At 32.9% G+C, this 23369-nt stretch overlaps 1 protein-coding gene across 1 annotated transcript in view; it reads right to left on the bottom strand.

Annotated features, from left to right (window-relative positions):
• Positions 1–23369, bottom strand: part of LOC117691117 (sterile alpha motif domain-containing protein 9-like) — a 102529-nt gene that overhangs the window by 40336 nt on the left and 38824 nt on the right. The gene's annotated exons all lie outside the window — the stretch shown is intronic.

Raw genomic sequence — 23369 nt, 5'->3', positions numbered from 1 at the left:
TTTATATTTTCTCTTTCTATGTCTCATTACAGGGCCGGGGACACAAAAATTCTGAATATGAGCGAAAATTGCAAGATGATGAAAGACAAACGGATTGTTTGTGGTATAAATGTATTTATACTCAACGATTTTAGGCACGCATATTTCAAACAAAACTCATCGTTGATGCTAGAGAACGCGAAGACGCAAACACCCAAAAACAAAAACAATCTGTTACCTTTTCAAGAAAATCCCGATTTCGTATTTTGAAACTACACTGCGAGCCTAAATCCTAACGAAACTAGTTTGGATGCAAATTGAAATACGGAAATTAATCAGATTATGTTTAATTGTTAAAGACTTTAACAATTTACAATAATTATCTTTTTTTTAAATATCAACCCTTTCTGAATTCAAAAGAGAATGTATAAATGATATAACGTAATTGTAAAGGCAGATGTGTTAACATTGATTTGTATATGGAGCACTATAATTTGAACACACGAGATATTGGACTTTTTATTTACTGTGAATAGATATGTTAATAATTATATGTATACAAGGTAGCAAGGGACAGTTTCGAATAAAGTACCCGTCAATATTTTTGTAAAATTGAGAGTTGCTGTACTTGAAGGCTTATGAGTGTAGCTAAAATTCATGAAATGATTTTTAATGAATATCATTAGTTAGAGGGGTGTCTCTTGTTGAAATTGATATGCAATATGTAGGCCCCTTATGTTAGGTACATGAGAATCAGAAGTAAAATGCGAAACCTGCGGCATTGACTGTTGTGCTGACTTTACACAGTGAAATTGCAAGTTACAGACGGGAGGTAAAATAACACGAAAAGTAGGTGGATGGGACATTGTAAACTATACACCGGTAAGTTTCTGACATGTGATAGTACAGCATGCACGCGGTACGGAAGGTCAACCCTCTGCAGGGAATTAGCTGGGGGAGGTCTAAAAAGCTGAAAAATCATGAAAAATTAGCAAAATATGAAAGGGTCAAAATCTCATAAAAACCAGTATGTAGAGAATTTTACAGGTTTTGATTAGCAATTTTCTTCAGAAATTGGTGATTGGCCTTATAAAGAGTGAATTAAAGGTATTTGTGCTGAATGGGAACTGAGGAAACTCTAGTTACAGAGTTCCGAAGACATGCATCCCTTGGCTACAATGAATTGGATCAAAAAAACTGTCCCCTGCCACCTAATAATGGCCATTATACAACTTACCGTCTTATTTAGTTACCATTATAATGTGATAGATATGAATTCCAAAGCTTACGTGTATAACGTTGCAATGTTAAATGTGACGTCATTATAACGTGACTAAAATGACACACTATTTGAGCAGTGGCACACACAAAAATTATGAAGAAATTATCAAAACTGTTCTATTTAATGAAGTTAAATATTAATGTCTACCTTTTAGTTAAATATCGTTTGATTTAGAGATAGGGCCATTTTTGGCTTATGCCGTACCTAGTTCTTTGTTAATGCACTTGCGCCGGTGACTTTGATATGATTGAGCCTTCTCGTGCCTATCTTGGATCTAAACCATCGCGTACGAAGTATATATATAAGTATCAAAATCAGAAGTACTACCGGTAACATGCAGTAATGTGGCTAGAGGCTAAATGTACATTTGGCGTCCAAAAATTTCTAGTTACCGGATATTGTCCATGGGTTTAAATGATTTGAAATTCATTGTTTAATGATTCACAGGATGAACCACTGCCATTCAGTCAACTGAAATGTGACTGGACGGTAACTGAAAGGTGACTGAATGGCATATTTATGCCATTCAGTCACCTTTCCAGATCTTTCAGTTTACATTCATTTGACAAGGTGTGAAAATTGACCACCCATGTATGTGTGTTTGAGCCTATGAATTAACAAATGTAATCACCAAAACGAAGAAATACACTGTGAAAACGAAAAAGTCTAATTTTTTACTTTTGATAAAAAAAAATCATTACGACAGAGTGCATCAGGATTGTAATCATTTAAAATCTGTCTTAAGTTTATAATTATTTTCAAAGGTCTGCATACATGTAATGTTCGCAAAAAGCGGGATTTACTATTATTGTATCTGCGTAGTGATTAAGCGTCGAGGTCAAAATTGATAAATTTCGTATTTTATTAACCAATTGCTTAGCAGTGGTCGTTGAGACATAACACTTGGGTATCGAATGGATTCGGTAAAAGGGGGAACAATTAACCATAATACCTTTGTTAAATGTAGGTTATTTTATTTGCCGACTTTGCAGAATTTTTTATCACACGGTGTTAGACGGCAAAGATAAACTAAATAGACAAAAAACAAAATAACCGATATGTAAAAGAAGCAGATAAAACGACAATTAACTTCTTTATTAAATTGACTTCTGATTAATTCATATCTCTATCTCTCTATCTCTCTCTCTCTCTCTTTCTCTCTCTCTCTCTCTCTCTCTCTCTCTCTCTCTCTCTCTCTCTCTCTCTCTCTCTCTCTCTCTCTCTCTCTCTCTCTCTCTCTTTCTCTCCACTTTTACATAACTAAATATATAACCGATTATGTTCAAAATTCATAATGTATACTGCCGTATGTGTTATGTAAAATTGAATCCCGACATTTTACAAAGTAATTTTAAGACCGCGAAACAATAACTGGCAGTATTTGAAATAGCGTGTCAATTTCACCTGTTATGGTCAAAAAGTTTGAAATTGGCGGGAACGTCTGAAAAAACATTCCTGTGAAACCTTTAGCTGTAGGAAGCTAGCTAAAGGAAGTGTATCAGTGGCGACTGATTCTCCGACTTCAATGGACAATGCTTTGCCTTGCGTATAATCTCTCCCGAATCGGGATCTTCTCACATTTGCGTAGTATATACTTACGGATAAAATGATAGCTTGCTTTGCTGATACTAAAAAAATATGTTTTGATCGCATAACTTATATAGCAAGTAACGGACGCTGAGGTGAATTGAAAAAATACCCACTTCCTATAACTACTGTTTCAACCGAATGTTTTTAAGACTTTCGCATCAGTTTGATCCCGTTCATTAAGGTTTTCCGTTTCTAACGGAAGACCTTATTGATTTTCTTAGGCTTATTCTTCCCTATTATTGTTTTTTCCTTACAATTTTGTGGACGCCGTTTCTTAGCAACAACTTCTTCGATTTTCTTGAAAATTTCTGATCTAATAGGAATTGATCTGAACCTTATTGGAAATGTATTTCAATGGTGACGTCACTTCCGTTTTTAAGGTATCGTCGATTTTATGAATTTAACAGGAGTATTTTGTCGGAACTCCTCTTTAACTCATGCAGACATAAAGTTGAAATGTTCAGGGTTGGTAGACAAAAGACGAAAGTTGTGCATAAAAATCGTTAAGTATTTTTTTTCTCAAAAAGTGCCGAAGCTCGCCTGCGCCCGAAAACTGAGATTGAAAAAACGTCATGATTTTTTCCTTGTTTATCTCTTTTTAGATAAAATATTTTGCTAAAACATGTAATGTAAAAACAATAATTATCAACAAGGGCTTTAATGAAAAAATATATAATAGGGGCTGGCCCCTAAATCTAGGGTTCCAGAGGGGTCTAATATAGTCTTATATCTATAGCTCTCTACTGGGGGATATTCTATTATAGATTAGAGAAGATGACATGTTTATCTTATTGTAATGTACTCATTCAATATAATGAATTTATCATATGTTGCGTAATTAGGGGGTTTATGAGTCAAAAGTTCACATCTTTGATCATCTATATCTGGTGAAGGAAACATATTTCGATAAGCAGTATTGAAAAAAGGATGCTCAAAATGACGTACTCAACAATATTCAAAACTCGAAACTTTTAAAATTGCTCTGATAAGGAGATAAAGGATTGGCCCTTAAAATCTTCTTTCTCAGATATTTCAAAAACGGTAACGATATCACTTGTTGAACAAAATGTGTGTAGTTTAAAGTGACTTTTTATTTAATACCAAGAAAAGGGCTGGACCTTAAATTAGGTACCCGGATGGGTCTTAAGTCTTTTATTTGTAGCTCCTTATTGTGAGGTATTTTGTAATAGGTTTAAGAAGCAAAAGCGTTTATCTTACTGTAATGTTTCCATACAATATAATAATATTTTGTGATAGATTATAGAAGCAGAAATTTTTTTCTTTAAGTTTTAAGTGACTTTATATTTAATACCAAGAAAACGGGGCTGGCTATTTACATTAGGGACCCGGACGGGTTTTAATTTTTTAGCAATATATCTTTACTTAGGGGTATTTCTAATAGGCTATAGAAGCAGAAATGTTTATCTTACAATTATGTAGTCATACAATAAAACAACGCTCGTATGGGTTACGTAATAAGTAATTTTTAGGGGTCAGAAGTTCAAAACAAAACAAAGATCACCAATAGTTGGCAAAGGAAAACATTTTGAAAAGAAGTTTAGAAGAACAGATGATAAAAATGACTACTCAACAATATTTCTAAACTCTAAACTCGGACAGAAGACCTCCTCGTTGCTCGCAGCGAGATCATGTCTAGTTTTTTTCTTTTACACGAGATTTGTTTGGTCGTCACTTTCGGTACCGAGATATCAAAGATTTTATGATTTTGCTTGTTGACAATTTTTCTCAAAAAGTATTAAAGACTCTTCCAGAGATGGTAGAAAGTTAACGGCCACAGTGCCCTTTGCATATACAAATAACCGCCGATACTTCCAGTCGTCTCCGGAAGGGGGAAAAAGACTTAATTTTCATTTTTTTACTTGAATTTTTTTAATGTTTTTATTCGAAAGAGATCCTCTCAAAACTTATGAAAATGAAATTAATTTCAAAATCTGTTCAATTGGTCCTGAAGCAAGAGTCCGCTTAGCTCAGTCGTTAGAGTGATGGACTTGTGGTCAGTCGTTAGAGTGGTGGACTTGTGCTCAGGCGACCTGGGATCAGTCCTCGAGTGCCGAATATTTTTTTTCCTAAGTTGTGTTAATGTTTAAGCTTTTACATTTGAATTGATAAATTTACTTATTTCCAAATTAATTTTATAAAAATTCACAATAACAGCGACTTTTAAAAGTATAATTTAAGTATAGATATATGTCTATTGAAATTCTTCTTCAGGTTTAAATGGAATTTGATGACGTATTTAGAAATGATAGAAAAAAAACTATCCCTACAGTCTACTTTATGGTGCAAACGAACGTAATACTTATCGTTCCTCGCAACGAGCGTCTAGCTAAGGTCTTCCGTTTTCTACGGTATAATTTATTGTTTTCGTATTTTCTTATCAGGCTCTTTCGTCTTCAGCGAAAGACCTTTCTATTGTTTCTTTTTCAGGTTTATTATTTTTCTTCTTTCTTTTTTTCCTTACGATTTTTGTGCAGAAGATTTTTCACAGATGTGTCGTCCGATTTCCGTCAAATTTTCATTAACAATTTCTTATCTTTTGAATTTTGTACATCTTTTTAAATTGTGTCAAAATCACTTCCGGTTTTGACTTATGCGTCATTTTGTCATTTTTAGACGGTGGCTATAAATAGCCACGGTCTATTGCTACGGTCCTGACCCGAAGAGTATTTCTCACGGGGACCCTAGCGGATAACGAACGATAACTCTGTTAGGTATGCAGTGTTACACGCAATGTTTTATCTATGTGTCGATTTCAGTATGATAGCTAATTTTAATCTTATCGGATATTTTAGGCATTATAGCTGCTAATCATTTTGTACATATATTTAAATAACTTATGAAATTGTGTTTTATTTTAAATGAGCCGTTACCCTGTCTGCTTACACGGTATCGATAATTTATGCACCAACTGCCAGTTGTGACTGTGACGTTAAACTCTGTATCAGGACTGCATAAACTATATCACTGCGATAATTTGCTAAGAGATCTCACAATAATCGCTTCTTGTTTTTTTTTATGATGTGAACAATTGTCAGAAACACACACAATTTAAAAAGGTTTGCCATTTCATATTTCAGCAAGTATACTATATGCTTCATCGATAAATTCATTCATTTTCAATGCATTAATTTTAGTTGAGGAAGAATATTTATTTTTTTGTAGCTTATTCTAAAGAATTCACAACAGATACTGATAATGAATATGGGTATATCCCTCTAACTATTTTTAGAATCGGTAGGACAACAAAGAAGTGCCTTTAAGCAAAATAGTCCCTATCCTTGCAGAGTGTATATACATTTATTGGGACATTTTAAATCATAATGCTTGACACATGTCCGAAAATAGGATTTGCAATTTTTAAAACAAGTGTCAAAATTGAATTATCATTTGAAGAAAAGAATTGAAATTGTTTGATGTACACCCTTTCCAAAACTGAGAAATTCCCTACTTTTACTTTCATTTTCAGAGTTTTTCAATACAGACGCATTTTGCCGGAAAACGAATCTGACTTCAAACCACGGAATTTTAACAGGAAAGAGACAATTTGATGAGCTTTCATTCAAGAGGTCCTTCGTTGCTGAACGAAAATTAGGGCCGGAGCTATGAACCATAACGTTAACATTACCGCCTATGGAAAATGCATTAGTGGACTATACCCATATTAGATAAATTACATTTTATTGAACTTCAACCGATCAATGGCACACTTTCTTCTACAAGTGTTCATGTGTTCTTTTAAAAAACAAAAAACTTGAAATTTACGATACAAATGTGTTTAATTTTGGACTATCCTGTGATTTATCTAATTTTGTAACCCACTCAGTCTGTAGGAACATTAATATTATTACAGGCACCTCAATATTCATCAGACAATATTTACTACTGATGTTGACGCTTTATTTGCTGCTGACTTTCTCTTAAACACGCTATTCGATCGACCTCAGATTGTAAAATTCACATGCAAATCAAGTCGCCATTTTACATGTACATGTATAAACAAATAACATTTTACGATGTTTCAAAGATTTTCAGTTCAGATTTTTAGAAAGCAAATAAGGGATTAAAGACATGCTGTAAAATGTCTTATGGATTTCACGGCGTATCAGCTCGTGTATCTCTAATTTGCAGCAATTAAACGCTAGCTTTTTTTGTGAGAAAAAACAATCAGTTCAACTCATGCAATATTCCATATACATTTATGGTACATTGTGAACGGTGATGTAAGATATGATAATTTTGTTCACTTAACAGTTTCTGACGAATTTTTCTCACTAAACTGAAATAACGCAATTTGATGAGCGAAGTACAATCTGTAACTTTAATCCATATGCACCCGTCTCTGCTTTTAGAGAACCTTTTCTTTGGTTTTGGGGGATTTTTTTGCAAACAGATAACATTATTTACACATGTACGTAAATATCACCCCTTTTGTTCTCAAATAATTTTTAACTCGCGAGTACAACTCTATTATGAGCTTTCTTCGTCATTTGTTTCCATTTACAAATAGGCGGGCCTATATAAATGCGCCAGTTTGTTGCGACTCGCAATCGAAATAAGTGTCATCACTCAACGAAATGCTACATCGGCCGTAGCGTATACATCCATGCTATATTTGCGATAAATAATGAAACATGAAGGTAAAAAATGTGCTAAATAGATGCCTGTAGTATTCTGCTTAGCTACAGAACTATATCTTTCCGGAAATATTGCCGGGATTTGCGGACCGTAGATCTATTGTATAGACTATAGTACACGCAAAGAATAAAATGAAATTTATATACACAGCTGTACGGTCAGAAAAACATGCGTTTAACTTGGGTTCTGTTTGTTTGGTGTTTTTAAAAACTAATTTTGAATAATTAATCTATATTTCTTTTACGTTTTTTAGAAAAGTTTAATGTTGCAAGTAAATTATGCGTGTTAAAGTGTACTGAGAAGCGATAAAATATACATGTGATTTTCCCAAATTCATTCAAATGATTTGAATAAATCTATAGCTAAATACAATTAGACTAATGTACTTTAAAACGTTGATTAATGAAACTGCCGCGACTGAATATTGTATGATATTTTTTTCTCAAATTTTTATTCACTTTCGTTGTGAGCAAATGGAAATAATCCACTACAGTCGAAGATAAAATATTAATTGACTTCTGTTTCATGATGACGTGCATTCCAAAAGCAATACCAGTTTTATCAAACAGGTTCTTGCAAACCATTCCGTTTTCTGAACATCTAAATGTATAACTGACTATGAGGACAAAATGCTGTCGAGAGGGACAATAAACATACTACATGTATGCCCAAATAGTTAGTAAAAACCTGATAAGTATTTTATCGTACATGTATTACCGAAAACGGAGTTTTGATATCAACTGATATAGATACAAACATATCTGGATACAAACTTATAGATACAAACTTCTATACTACAAAGGCTACTGTGATAAATATATGGATTTCCCCAAAAGGATGACGATAAAGAGACACAACATTTGTAAAGTGTGGATTGTGATCACAACTACGATTTCCACAGAATTATCCATGTAGGTAACTCACGACCAGTTGTGCGAGTAAGCGTTAGGTATTAGTACATGTATGAGACGCTGGCTGTGGATTTTCGACAGCAATACGTAATTTACATACATGTAATATGCCACTTTCAAACGGCGCCACCGTCTAAAAGTACTTTCAGTACTTTGATTAATTAACTTTTTGCCGACGCATAACATTAAAACGACTTAAGATAGAAATCTGAAATTTTTAGGAAGGATAGAGGACATGCTAGTGTAGGTTACAGAGGAAAAATAATTGTCCGGAAATTCCGAATACGGAATTAGTTTTTATATTTTTTATATTTTTCCAAGATGCAAACTTTGGCAAGTTAACGAATAGTCATTGTGTACAACTGATAACTCACGACAGAAAATGTATTTTTGCATTCAGGATGCTTTAATTCCTTCGAAATAGTTTCAAAACAGTATACATTATTTTCTTAAAGCTTTTACGTGAGGACTTTATCACATTTGTTTAGGATCTGCAAGCATCTGACCTCTGTTTGTACCAAACAAAAACGATCCCTAGCTTGCGGTCGAGAAAATCGGTCGCCATGGTCGCCGCTGGACTACCTAGTGGTCAGCGGTTATCTCATACACAAGATAACCCTAACCCTAACCCTCTTTTAAATATGGGGTTACAAAGCATTGTTAAAAGGTCTATAACATCTGAATATTTATGTTTCCAATCTTAAGCATCGTCAGACAAAAGATTAATTGTGGATAAATAATTGTATATATATATATATATATATATATATATATATATATATACGCAAAACACGAACACAAAAAATGATTTAATCTTTAGATGATTAAATTAAGCTTCTTTAGCTTTATAATTAAAAAGGGTAGATATTTCAGTAAAACTGTTATTGAAAAAAGGGCTCTTTGCATATTGTCAAAGTTGTTAAATAGTTATATACTGTAAAATAAAATAAGTTATTAAACTGCAAATATTTTTAAGCGAACATGGCCACGGAGCTCTGCGAACACGAGCATATAATAATCCATACCCCGCATATGACTGTGAAGATCCCGGCCGAATGGACATGCATGCGATCCGCGGAGGTCTCATAACACTGGCTTCATGTGCTTTTACTTTATCCCACACATGTTTATTGATCCTTTGTACGTTCATAATTCAATCTTGATAATAACTACAGTATTTATTTTGTTTACAAATATTGGTTCAAGAACACACACTTTTATTTTACACAACAGATGTAATTTTAATTTATTTAGCATGGGATAAACTTTTCTCAGATACGCAAGGTCAACGGTGTTTTCAAAATATTGAATACAATACAGAATTTTATAGAACTAATTCGGCTTACAATATAGTGTAGTTCTTCTAATCAGCTGTAAAAAAAAAGAGTTGGTGGCTAACCTAAAAATGAATGCACTAATTTAGCATGGTGTCCAAAGTAAAGTTAAGTACTCTCAATTTTAAAAAGCATTCATAGAAAATGCAGCTCCAGTGTTACAATACGTGTGGTAGGTAATTACACGGTAGCGCAATAAGTAAATGAAAACCCTTGCTTAAATTGTATGCATGAAAAATCATGTATACAATTAAAAATTTCAACATACACGAGGGTCGATCAAAAATTACGAAGACTTTTGTCATAGCTATGATACTTAACGTCATATCATTACTAAATTTGGTAGACATAATTTGGCAATCGTTTCAAACAATCTGCATGATGACAGTTAATAAACTCCTTTATTTCTAAGAATTGTTTAGAATCTAATTTTGCAAAAATGAGGTCACGGCGTACGGTCAAAATTTGTGTTATGTCAACAATAAACCAAATAATGTTGAAAGTAATATTTCCATAAATTGGGCTTAAAATCAAATAATAGTTAAACCTTAAATTAAGTTTTGTCTTGGTATTCTATGCTCCAAATAATGACGGGATATATTGTTTTGTCCAGCAGATATAAGTAACTAAAGACAAATAGTCCGCTTTAAAATTGACTGAAAACATCGACGTCGCCGGATGTCACGGCACAGGGAGAATTATAAACAAAATGGATTTAACTCAGAAAAAAGCCGATACAAGCTGTGTAAATGCTTAAGGTGTAATATCCCTCTGCTATTAATTTTGCCATATATTTTTAAAAAATTTCATATTGATTTTCATCAAAGTCAATATCAATCGATTCATATGAAACAAAAATGAAGTGATGAAGCGCTGCTAGATTTTTCAAAAATTGATAATGTGTCTAATCATGATATGAAGAAAACTAGACATAGTGATTAGAAAAGGCAAAATTTTACCATCGCAGCATAAAATTAAAAATCCAAAATGTATATGAAAATAATATATAGTTATATACATTTTCATTTCATATTACAAAACATATTAAAGCGCTGTACTTTAGTTCAGAATAGCACTTTGTTTTATAGGTTTGCAACAAAAATTGCTTCAATCAGCAAGAGTTATCTTTCTTTATCATAGACTTTTGAAGGTTTTACATACATGTTTTACATTCACTGCATGATAAATTTTCACAGTTTCTAACTTTTCAGAAAAAGGTTTTCTGTTTTCAAATTTGGATAAGATAATAGTAAATGGATCCATATATTAAGAAATCCTGAAAATGTAAACCAGAGCATAAATTTTGCTATAACACAACAAGGGGATCAAGCGAATAATCTTTCAGTAATTGGTATAATATCGATATCAATATAGGAATTTATTGTCTTGAATCAAATAGGATATTGTTTTGTTGGGGTTTTTTGGGGTTTTTTTCCCCATATCTGCTCCCTCAGAATAGAAAAGCCTTATTATATTCAAAACATTTGAAATATTATAAGTTTTAAACAATTATAACTAAGTATAGAATTTGTAATTGTCTTCGGCACATTTTTCCCAATTATTATTCATTCAGCTCTGTGAACGAGCTATAGATAGAGAAATAAAAACATTCCATCCAAATATTATCTGGCCTAAAACATCAAACATCACGTGTACATGTATTGAACAAGTACATAAACTTTTGTTAAATTTGAAAAAAGAATTAATCCATCGGGATGGGGAGGGGGGGGGGGGTAATAGTCATGTAGATATTGCCTCATAAATATTTTATCATTATGATACATTTCTTGTAATATTTTGTAAAAATTTTCTTTACTCTTTTGCCCCCTGATTCAAAAAACCCTGGGGTTCAATTCGTGCTGGTCAATTTTTTTTTCTATATTTGAAATTAAATAAGTGTATCGCCTTTCAAAATAAATTAGGACCCAGCACCACCTCCATTGTTGTTACATGCCTTAATAATTGTGAGTTAACAGAAACAAAGTGATATTATTTTCTACAGAAGTTATCTCTCTTATCAGAGGGACATTCCACCTTAATTAATGGTGCAAAAAATAAGTCAACTATTATTTGCAAGTTGGGTTTAACTGTAATAAATTTTGTGGGGATGATGGTAAGTGTAATTTGAATATAAAATAGTCCGAAAGAGAGTAGAATATCAGTAAATGTTTGGTAAAAAATAAGCAACGTCAACCGACGTTAAGGGTTTTCATTATTTTAAACTAAGAGATACACGGTTAGAGAATGAAAACTTTGAAAAACTAACTTATGATTCTCGAACAAAAGTGTGCATATAAGATGTTAAGTGGTTCTGTTTCATTTTAAATTTTAAGGAGAAAGGTACAAGAAACTAAGCATGATATAATGATCGGGTATACCTATATACTGTGCATGGTTAATCTTGACGTCGTGTTTTGAACGTTACCGTGCACCGTGGGGCAAAACATGTTTTTTTTTAAAAAGGGGTAACAAAAATACCAAAAATGCCGTTTCATCAAATGGACTACAACTTCGCATATCAATAACATAGGTGTTGGTGCACAGATTGATCTGTTAAGTATGACTTTCATGAAAATATGATAGACAGCAACATTGTTTTCATAATAGATCCTCGTATTTCATTTATGATATATATGTTATGCTAGATCTGTTGAAAATGTACATTAATCAATATTGATAAAATTATACACTCTAAAACGGCGCCGTGATCATGAAAACTGGAAAATTGCGTAGAACTGTTACCCTAATCGTTTCAATGCATTTAACAAAATAGTTCCATCTTCGAATTCTTCCTTGCATTTCATGGTTATCAATTAGGTGGATGGAAATCTACCGGGTACTCCCTTCTTAAAGAATATTCATAAGCCGCGCGTCAAAATTCAAAACGAGGCTTAGGTCGGTTGAGAGCATAAACAAAAATGGCGACGAGTAAAGTGAAATAAGCACTGCTGCGTGCTGCGTACCCATTTGCAACGGGTTATAATGCTTACTTTTATTGTTTATAAATGTGTGTAAACTGCAGTCAAACATTTCTTGCTGAGACCAAAAAAAAAATATTGTATGTTTAGGGTAACCCGACATAACCTACAAAAATACCCCGATCCTATCATTTTTGTTTGTATGTTTTAATCTGATTTTTATTTTCAAATCATTTCCATTAAAAATTCATTTTTAGATGCAAACAAACATTCTTAGGATTTTATAGTTGTATTTGTGCCCTCGTGCCAAAAAAAGATTTTTTTAAAAAAACTATATCTCGTTACGAGTAACGAGTAGGTCTTCCGTCCGATTTTGTTTTATGTGATACAATGAAATATCGATACTCTCTGCCAAATCTAAAATCCTGCTGAAACTAGATTTTTTGTCTCGAGACTGGAAACGGACGAACGGAAGTGATTAATAAAAATAAAAGCTAGGTTTTTTTTTATACATTTGCCTAGTGTACATCACTGTTTATTATCCTAGATGAAACACCAAAGACAATCAGTTAAACTTGTTAAAAACATGAATTGTATGAACTCTTCTCGTGAGTACCGGAAGTGATGGTCGATAAAAGAAACCCGTTAAACACATCTTCAATCAATGGTCTATCATTCATAAATGTTCGTGTCTCAATTACGTACAGTGACTAAAATCTCGCGGGTATCAAATTTGTTAAAAGGATAGGTACCTGAGATATTTGATATAACTCACCGGAAGTAGAATATGTTTGCTTATTTAACATATATAAAATTTCAAGAATATGTTTGCTTATTTAACATATATAAGATCGTGTAATGATTCCAATAAAATGAAAAAAAAAAATTAAGTGCTTCCGGTGACGACCAGAAGTGACGACGATTCAAACAAAATAATGTAAACATGGATACATACTTAGGGCTATCATCCCACAAAGTTTGGTTGTTCAAGTGATCACTGTTTTTGAGATCTCGTGGAGTCATTGGTTTTTTTTTTGTCTCTTGACAGGAAACGGACAAACGGAAATGCTCAGTGAAAATAAAAACTTATTATTTTTTTAACATTAGACACTTGTATTTTATTGTTTATTAATTGAACTAAAATTGTCAACAGTTAAACTTTCAAACAACTTGATTTGTTTTAACCCTTCCGGTGAGGACCGGAAGTGACAGTTGAAATGCAAAATCAAAATGAAAGCGATTAAACACATTTTCTATCGAATTTCTATTATCTATATAAGATTCGTGTATTGATCACTTGACTTTTTGAGATTTCGTGGGTGAAACATTTATTTAAAAAACACTTTCTGAGATATTTGAGATATCTCACCGGAAGTCGAGTTTTTTGTTTTTATTTAACATCGGATACATCACATATGTAAGGAATATTAATTATATTTCAAATCTATATGAAACAAATTAAATGCAAAATTAAAAAAAAAATTGAAGTGCTTCCGCTGACACCGGAAGTTATGACGAACAAAACAAAATTAATTAAAGACATCTACAACTATAGTTCTATAATCCCACAAAGCCGAATGCTCAAGTCCTTATCATTTTTGAGATCTCAATGTCACAAGCTTTTTGTCGCGGGACAGGAAACGGACGACAGGAAATGAACTTTGAAAAAATTAAAATTTGGATACTTGAGATATAATTTATTTCTATCACTCCTAAAAATTTCAAGAAAATCTATCTAGCCATCTCTGAGAAATCGTGTCTACAAAGAAGGGGAACAAAATTCGTACCCAATTTTCGAGCCATAGTGAGCTCTTAAGAACGGCGCCAATGACGTAAAATAAAAACAATAGGCACAACTTCAGACTATGGTCTACCTATCCTGAAAATTTGATATTCATATCTCTGATAGTTTTCGAGATGAAGCGTGCACAAAATGGGTCGAAAAAGTGACAAAATCAGCAATTAATCGGTACCGGAAGTGACAACGGCAAAAATATTTTTAGAAAATAAATTCAGATCACTTTCTATCATCTGTGAAAAAATGGTGTAAATCGGTTGGATAGTTTTCGAGAAATTGCGTGCACAATATTTGGAAAAAAAATAAATAAACAGTACAATAACAATAACTAACTTACTAGACACGATCCCGTTGCGAGCAACGAGGAGGTCTTCCGTCTGAATTTTAGAATAAGTAATGACTTTACTCTTGATCTTCGTCAAACAAAACTTATCCGGTAAATGAATCGGAATCTATAAGTATAATGGGTGACTATCTATCCCTTTGGTGTCCCTTATTTGAGGGATCAGCTCCTTTTCATTCACTTTAGTTAAAAGGTAATTTTGTGTACCGCTATTAACTGTTTAGAAATTGGTTACCGTTTTTTAGATATCTGGGAAAAATTGTCTTGATATCCGGTCCTAAAACTCCTTTTAAGGTCCAGATAACAACCAATATATGGTTCTACATTGTTAAGCACATTATTTTGAGAATCTTTCGTTAAATACTGCTTTCCAGAATTTTCCTCTATTTCGAGATTTAGAAGATCAAAGTGTTAAATATCTGGCCCCTTAAAATTCCTAATTACGTAACATAGGAGGACATGATGACCATGTATCGGTAAATAACCTTAGAATGAACTTGATTGCCTCTATAACGTATCACAAAATATTTCACAGTAAAAAGTTATCATTAAAAAACTTAAGAGCCCCCTCAGCCCCTTATTTGAAAGGCCATTCCCTTTTTCTTGATTTCATAAGAATATTCTTGTCAATTCAAACACAATTTGTTCAACAAGTGTTTACAAATTTTGTACCGTTCTCAAGATATCTTGAGAGGGTCGTTTTAGGGGCCGACCCTGTAACTATTTTTAGGGACCGCATAACAAAGAAATTATGGTTGCAGAATGTTAAGCTCAATATTTTGAGCATCTTTTGTTCAATATTGCTTTTTAAAATTTTCCTCTATTTTGAAACATTGAGCATCAAAGTTTTAGACTTCTGGCCCCCTTAAATCCCTAATTACGTAACATAGGAGTAAATAATTGCCATGTTTAGGTAAATAACGTAAGAATAAACATAACTGCCTCTATAACTTTTCACAAAATATTTCATATTAAAATTTATCATTAAAAGACTTTGAAGCTCTCTCAGCTCCTTATTTGAAAGCCCAGTCCCTGTTTCTTGATTTTATTGAATATTCGTGTCAATTCAATCACATTTTGTTCAACAAGTGTTTACAAATTTTGTACCGTTCTCAAGATATCTTGAGAGGGTCGTTTTAGGGGCTGATCCTGTAACTCTTTTAAGGGACCGCATAACAAAGAAATTATGTTTGCAGATTGTTAAGCTCAATATTTTGAGCATCTTTTGTTCAATATTGCTTTTTAAAATTTTCCTCTATTTTAAAATATTGAGCATCAAAGTTTTAGACTTCTGGTCCCTGAAAATCCCTAATTACGTATTATAGGAGTAAATGATTGCCATGTATAGGTAAATAACCTTAGAATGAACTTAATTGCCTCTATAACGCATCGCAAAATATTTCACAGTAAATGTTATCATTAAAAGACTTTAGAGCTCCCTCAGCCCCTTATTTGAAAGGCCAGCCCCTTTTTCATGTTTTCAAAAGAAAGCTCTAATTAATTCAAACACATTTTGTTCAACAAACGTTCACAAATTTTGTACCGTTCTCGAGATACCTTGAGAGGGTCGTTTTAGGGGCCGACCCTGTAACTCCTTTTAGGAACCGCTAAACAAAGACATTTTAAGCTCAATATTTGATGCATCTTTTTTTTCAATATTGCTTTTCAAAATTTCCCCCCATTCTTGGATATTCAGCATCAAAATGCTGGACTTCTGGCCCCTTAAAATCCCTAATTACGTAACACAGGAGTGAATGATTGCCATGTATAGGTGAATAACGTTAGAATAAACATAATTGCTTCTAAAACGTATCACAAAATGTTTCATAGTAAAAGTTTATTATTAAAAGACTTTAAAGCACCCTCAGCCCCTTATTTAGAGGGCCAGCCCCTTTTTCATGATTTCAAAAGAAAGCTCTTGTCAATTTAAACACATTTTGTTCAACAAGTGTTTACAGAATTTGTACCGTTCTCGAGATATATTGAGAGAGTCGTTTTAGAAGCGGACCCTGTAACTCTTTTTAGGGACCGCATAACAAAGAAATTATGGTTGCAGATTGTTAAGCTCAATATTTTGAGCATCTTTTGTTCAATATTGCTTTTCAAAATTTTCCCCCATTCTTGGATATTAAGCATCAAAATGTTGGATTTCTGGCCATTAAAATCCCTAATTACGTAACACAGGAGTGAATGATTGCCATGTATAGGTGGATAACGTTAGAATAAACATAATTGCCTCTATAACGTATCAAAAAATATTTGATATTTAAAGGTTATCATTAAAAGACTTAAGAGCTCCCTCAGCCCATTATTTAGAGGGCCAGCCCCTTTTTCATGATTTCAAATGAAAACTCTTGTCAATTTAAACACATTTTGTTCAACAAGTGTTTACAGAATTTGTACCGTTCTCGAGATATCTTGAGAGAGTCATTTAAGAGGCCGATCCTGTAACTCTTTTTAGGGACCGCATAACAAAGAAATTATTGTTGCAGATTGTTAAGCTCAATATTTTGAGCATCTTTTGTTCAATATTGCTTTTTAAAATTTTCCTCTATTTTGAAACATTGAGCATCAAAGTTTTAGACTTCTGGCCCCTTAAAATCCCTAATTACGTAACACAGGAGTGAATGATTGCCATGTATAGGTGAATAACGTAAGAAAAAACATAATTGCCTCTATAACATTTCACAAAATATTTCATTGTAAAAATATATCATTAAAAGACTTAAGAGCTCCCTCAGCCCCTTATTTGAAAGGCCAGTCCCTTTTTATTGATTTCATTAGAATGTTCTTGTCAATTCAAACCCATTTTGTTCAACAAACGTTTACAAATTTTGTACCGTCCTCGAGATATCTTGAGAGGGTCGTTTTAGGGGCCGACCCTGTAACTCCTTTTAGGGACTGCATAACAAAGAAACTATGGTTGCAGATTGTTAAGCTCAATATTTTGAGCATCTTTTGTCAATATTGTTTTTCAAAATTTTCCTCCATTTTCAGATATTGAGCATCAAAGTTTTGGACTTCTGGCCCCGTAAATCCCCTAAATACTGTAGAAGCAGAAATATTCGTTGAGGATTTAATTTCGTTATTTTCGTTGGCAGTAGAAATCAACGAAATTAAATCCATGACGAATTTTTAATCAAAGTAATAATGAATACAAAGATATTATGATGTGACGAAATTTAAAGCCAACGAATTTTATTTGGTTCAAAAACAACGAAATTTCGACCCAACGAAAATATGTGCTTCTACAGTATGTACCAATGGAGTAAATGATTGCCATTGGTAGGTGGATAACGTTAGAATGAACATAATTGCCTCTATAACGTATTACAAATTATTTCACGGCAAAATGTTATCATTAAAAGACTTTAGAGCTCCCTCAGCCCTTTATTTGAAGGGACAGCCCCTTTTTCATGATTTTATAAGAAAGCTCTAATTAAATCAAACACATTTTGTTCAACAGACGTTTACAAATTTTGTACCGTTCTCAAGATATCTTGAGAGGGTCGTTTTAGGGGCCGACCCTGTAACTCCTTTTAGGGACCGCATAACAAAAAAATTATTGGTGCAGATTGTTAGGCTCAATATTTTGAGCATCTTTTGTTCAATATTGCTTTTCAAAATTTTCCTCTATTTTGAAATATTGAGCATCAAAGTTTTGGACTTCTGGCCCCTTAACATCCCTCATTACGTAACATAGGATAAATTGATTGCCATGTTTAGGTAAATAACCTAAGAATGAACTTAATTGCCTCTATAACGCATCACAAAATATTTCACGGTAAAAAGTTATCATTAAAAGACTTTAAAGCTCCCTCAGCCCCTTATTTGAAAGCCCAGTCCCTTTTTCATGATTTCATATGAAAGCTCTAATCAATTCAATTACATTTTGTTTAACAAACGTTTCCAAATTTTGTACCGTTTTCGAGATATCTTGAGAGGTCGTATTAGGGGCCGACCTTGTAACTCCTTTTAGGGACTGCATAACAAAGAAACTATGGTTGCAGATTGTTAAGCTCAATATTTTGAGCATCTTTTGTTCAATATTGCTTTTCAAAAACGCTTCACGAAATATTTCACAGTGCAAATTTATCATTCAAAGACTTTAGAGCCCCCTCAGCCCCTAATTTGAAGGGCCAGCCCCTTTTCCTTGATGTCATAAGAAAGTTCTTGTCAATTCAAACACATTTTGTTCAACAGGTGTTTACAAATTCTGTACCGTTCTCGAGATATCTTGAGAGTGTCGTTTTAGGGGCCGACCCTGTAACTCCTTTTAGAGACCGCTAAACAAAGAAATGTTAAGCTCAATATATTGAGCATCTTTTGTTCAATATTGCTTTTCAAAATTTTCCCCCATTCTTGGATATGCAGCATCAAAATGTTGGACTTCTGGCCCCTTTAAATCCCTAATTACGTAACATATGAGTAAATGATTGCCATGTGTAGGTGAATAACGTTAGAATGAACATAATTGCTTCTTTAAGGTATCACAAAATATTTCACAGTAAAATGTTATCAATACAAGTCTTTAGAGCCCACTCAGCCCCTTTTTTGAAGGGCCAGCCCCTTTTCCTTGATGTCAAATGAAAGTTCTTGACTTTTTAAAGATTTGTTGTTCTACATGTTATAACAATATACTATCAAGGAAAGAAATATTGAAAGAAAACCACGAAAAATCACGACGCTTTTTAACCGTAATTTTCGAGCTCGGGCAAACTTCGGCGCTTTTGTTCACAGGAAAATATATATACCACATGTCAGATCTACAGCCTTTTGTCTACAATCACTGAAATTTTGAACTCAATTTCTTAAATCGTTTAGGAGTTTACCCCTTGATAGGCCGACCCTCTAAAAGTCGTTAAATTGTAAATGACTCAAAACCAGAAGTGACGTCATTAGTAAAAAGTTTTAGAATCGGTCGAGTAGTTTTTGAGAAATCCTGTACTCAAATTTTGTAAGAAAAAAAAAGAAAAATAATAATAAAAAGAATAGGGAACCGAACGAGAACAATAAGGTCTTCCGTTGGAAACGGAAGACCTTAATAATAATACGGAAAAAGAAACCGAACGAGAACAATAAGGTCTTCCGTTGGAAAACGGAAGACCTTAATAATAATAAACCGTACGAAAACTATAAGGTCTTCCGTTGGAAACAGAAGACCTTAGAAAAAAACTCTTAAGATAGAAAAGTCTACTTAATGTGTATATATGTATTAGTTTGTCAAGTTCATGAAATTATGAGTATTTTAATTATTTTTTAGAAACTATGTCAGGTTTAGATATGGATCTTCAAGATGTTTTGGGCCTTGAGGCTGAGGAAGATATTAGTTATGAAGATTGTCTTCATGACCAGGAGTTGAGCTTTGATGCCAGCATGGAGTGCTGCTCTGTGGATTTCAATTCCCGAGGAATTTGCCTATCGAAGGTGAAATTCTAACTAACTGGGAAGAGCGACTTGTTCAAAAGTAGGCATACAGTCATCATGTGCTGGTTCTTAGGTCATAGGATGCTGGAAATAAAGAACCACTTTCCATATAAAATTATCTTATCTATAAGGAGACAAATCCAACCATATTGAAGGCAACTATTTCCAGGGCAACCAGCCAGATGGTAATTGCCACAAATTTCATTGACTTTGGACCCCTCAATTAGACTTCTGCCACCACTTGCATTCTTCCTAGGCCTTAGACATTTGATGCTGGATTTCCCTCGATGGTGAATGCTGCTCCTTCAACTGTGGAGATTTTTCACCCAGTGACTGATCCTTCTTCATTGGTAGAGCTGTCCTCTTGCTCATTGGTGGAGCGGTATTCTTCCTCGTTGTTGGAGCATTGCCTTTTGATGGAATTCACAAGAGTGGAACACAGACGGATCACATGAAGAAAATATCCTTTTCTGAATATTTACACAAACCCCAATCTAGATATACACACACAGACTCATTCGGATATTGATTTTAATATTCCGACCGTGTTTTCCAATAAATACTCTATACACGTTTATAACGTAAAAATGGGTATCAAAATAGATCGACAGATTATATGTTAGCCAAGGAGTGCTTGAAACCGCTATGCAAACACAGTTTGAATTTTAGCAAGCTAGAGAGTGAAAATTGTGCACTGGACTGTAAAATTTCTCAGCTTTTGGAGCGCAAGGACCTTTTCATTGACCAGTGAATTGTGAGCTTTAATTTTATGAAAGGTCTCAAGTTTAATGAAATTTGATTAACTTTCACATGTGAATTTGAATCAGAATAATATTATTTTGCTGTGTGATTTGACATTTTTATTATTGTTCTTTGAATGTTTTGTCATAATTATTGTATGTATATTAATAAAAAGTTCGTCTCTCTTGCTTCAATATGATTGGGTTTTATATTTGGCAACCATATGTTATACATGTATATGAATAACAAATAGTTTATACTTTGAGTCACTTTAAAAAATATTATGTAGTTTTATTATTTCTCTTCTTTTTTTAATGTTCAAAGATAATCATTAACAGGCAATATAGTCTTCAGAATTTTTTTTTAAATAATGTCTGAAGCTCATATTATATTGAATATGTAATTTTTTTAAATATTAATTCACATCAACTGCAAATATATTTTTTTTCTTTTTGCTCAGACAATTAGGCCTATGGATAACTAAATCACAGGTGTCGACAGTCTTATCAATAAACAAGAAATAAAGCCAAACCAACAGGGTATTCCATAGTAAAATGAAACACACTTTAAGAGTTGGTATTTTAGAGGAAAACAACATGCTCATGAAGCTCAGCTTATGGCTATGGGTTTTAGAATATCGATTTCTTGTGGGACTATTCCAAACAGACAAAAAATCCACATCATTAAAGAGAAAATAAAAAAATGATATCGGTATTCAATGTAATTCAATTAAATTCAATTATTTTGCATTAAGGACGAAGTTTACTAGAAATGGAAAAAAACAACTAATGATAATAAAAAAAAAATATGTTTTGGACCTTTGATTGTAACATTATTTTCCACTTTCAAGAAAGCAGGCAAATGACCTTATTTTTGAGTTAATGGCCATTGAATTATTTTTTTTATAAAAAAGAAAATCCCATTAAATGTTACACTACGATTGTAATTTTCTTAATTGTAAATATATTACAAATAATAAAACACTTTAAAAAGTGAAATACAGTTTATGATAGCAGTGACACTAGATAAGTACAAAGCATTACGATTTCAACAACAATTTTAAAAAATATTCCAGTCCGAATTGTTCCTATTAGTTTTCAAATCCCTACCCATTTTTCATTCGATTTTACAAAAAAATTAAATGAGGATAATGCAAAAACATATAAAGTATTAAACCACTGATATTAACCTTATTCGGTTGTCATAAAATTCATAAGAGGTCAATGTTTAAAATGTTGAGATATGGTGTCTTTTATTGTTTTTAAGCATTGTTTCAATATTTTGGCAATTCATGTCATGCAATTATTTTAATGAATAAGTGAGGATAAAACCAACAGAACAAAATTATACAGACTAAGTTATAAAATTTTAATTTTTGATATTAGTATTAATATAACTAATTAATATTAATATTACTGCCAAACATGTTTTATCAGAATATTCCTGCCAAAAATGTTTTATCAGAAAACAAAATCTGATGACAAATTTAGTTCGAATTTCCTCTGTTTGGCCAAAAGTCAAACTTTGTTTGAGCCTTATTCTACAATAAAATAAAAAAATCGTATGGTTTGTCAATAATAATTCATCTCATAAATACTTTTATTGTTTAGAACAAATTTTACTCATTACATTGAACTTAATAACAATCCAAATTTGAGAACTGAGTAAACAACGTCCTTAAATGTTACGTAAGTCATGACCCTATGGGATTGTTCTGTCCCCATGAAACCAAAAATTAATGGTAATTAGGTTGAAAAACATTTGAGAGAAATTTGCTTTGACCTATAACCCCTGATTTACAAATTCAGTTTATGATCATTGTACCTCCTTAAACTAATAAGCATCAGTGTGTATCCATGTATATACCATATATCTCTAGGCATTAAAAATGAGCATGCTTAAAGAAAACTACACTCATTAGAATCTTCTAAGATAATGTTAGCATACAAAGGCGAATCCAATTCAAGCGACTGCCCCCCTAAAAAACCCGTTTGATAGGGTAAGGGCAGGGGCATAATCTACTTTTATTTGTAATAATCCAATAAAATAAATATACTAGCGGAAAAAGAAACTGTGCATTATAAAATTTAGTATAGTTTTTCTATTGATATTGTTTGTATTTATAAAATTTAAACAATCGATAATGGTAATGTTTTTGACAATATCGGATGGTAACCGTCCGGGTGTACGGTTAGTGAGCACCTGTTGTTTATTGAAGAATTTGTACGCACGAATTTTACAGGCCAATACTGTTTGGAATAAGAACTGTAAAGGATTTGTTTAAACTTTTTTTGTTAAGGAAATCGCTTTAGTTTTAACAAAATTTACCCATATGTCATGTCACGACTCAACGTAATCGTGCTGTTGGGATGCTGCAAGCTGGAATGGCA

Source organism: Magallana gigas, chromosome 5 (assembly GCF_963853765.1).
Source record: "Magallana gigas chromosome 5, xbMagGiga1.1, whole genome shotgun sequence".
Classification (NCBI taxonomy): domain Eukaryota; kingdom Metazoa; phylum Mollusca; class Bivalvia; order Ostreida; family Ostreidae; genus Magallana; species Magallana gigas.
Note: the sequence above shows the minus strand (reverse complement) of the source record. Positions and strands in the feature narration are given on the sequence as shown.